This window comes from Etheostoma cragini, chromosome 12, assembly GCF_013103735.1.
Source record: "Etheostoma cragini isolate CJK2018 chromosome 12, CSU_Ecrag_1.0, whole genome shotgun sequence".
In the NCBI taxonomy this organism is placed as follows: domain Eukaryota; kingdom Metazoa; phylum Chordata; class Actinopteri; order Perciformes; family Percidae; genus Etheostoma; species Etheostoma cragini.
Genome location: NC_048418.1, coordinates 18,195,908 through 18,196,569, shown reverse-complemented (window position 1 = coordinate 18,196,569; position 662 = coordinate 18,195,908).

Genomic DNA, 662 nt, shown 5'->3' with positions numbered 1-662 from the left:
TAATATATAATACTGTCTTAATGTTTTTGTAGTGAAAATAAAATAATCAATCAATCAAAAAACTTCTATGGATACAGAGTTGCCAACTTTTCCCAAAACCGTGGAGGGAGATTTGGGGGGGCCGACCCATATTTTGCCGTGTACAAAGCAATTTCTTTGGCTCTTTAGCCTTCAGGGTTTAAATTGGGATTTGTTATATGTGGGGGGATGGGGCTCTCCCTAGGGGGGTCTGGGCGTGTGCCCCCCAGGGAAAAAAATTGAAAAATACACCATTAAACTTTCTGGAGAGTTTTTTTGCAAAAAAATGTAGAAATCAAGTGTTACATATGTGGAAAACTGTAGAGTTAAGAACCTTTGTGTTGTTGTAGTATCAACAGGTATTAGGGCATTTAGCATTCACATTATTAATTTCTAATGCTATAAGAACTGACCCAGACAATGTGCCAAACATAATGAGCCACATGAAGAGACAGGAGCATATATCAGCAACAGCTGAGAAGATTTGGGTCCGTGGTGAACAGGTCCAGACCCAAAGTTAAATTAATGTTGAGGGATAAACTAAGACCACTGAATTTCCAAAGAAGGAGAACCACTGAGTTACATAAATTCTAATCCTTTAACCTTTGTGCCAATGTTCAGTAATGTTTGGCCCTCATCCTCTG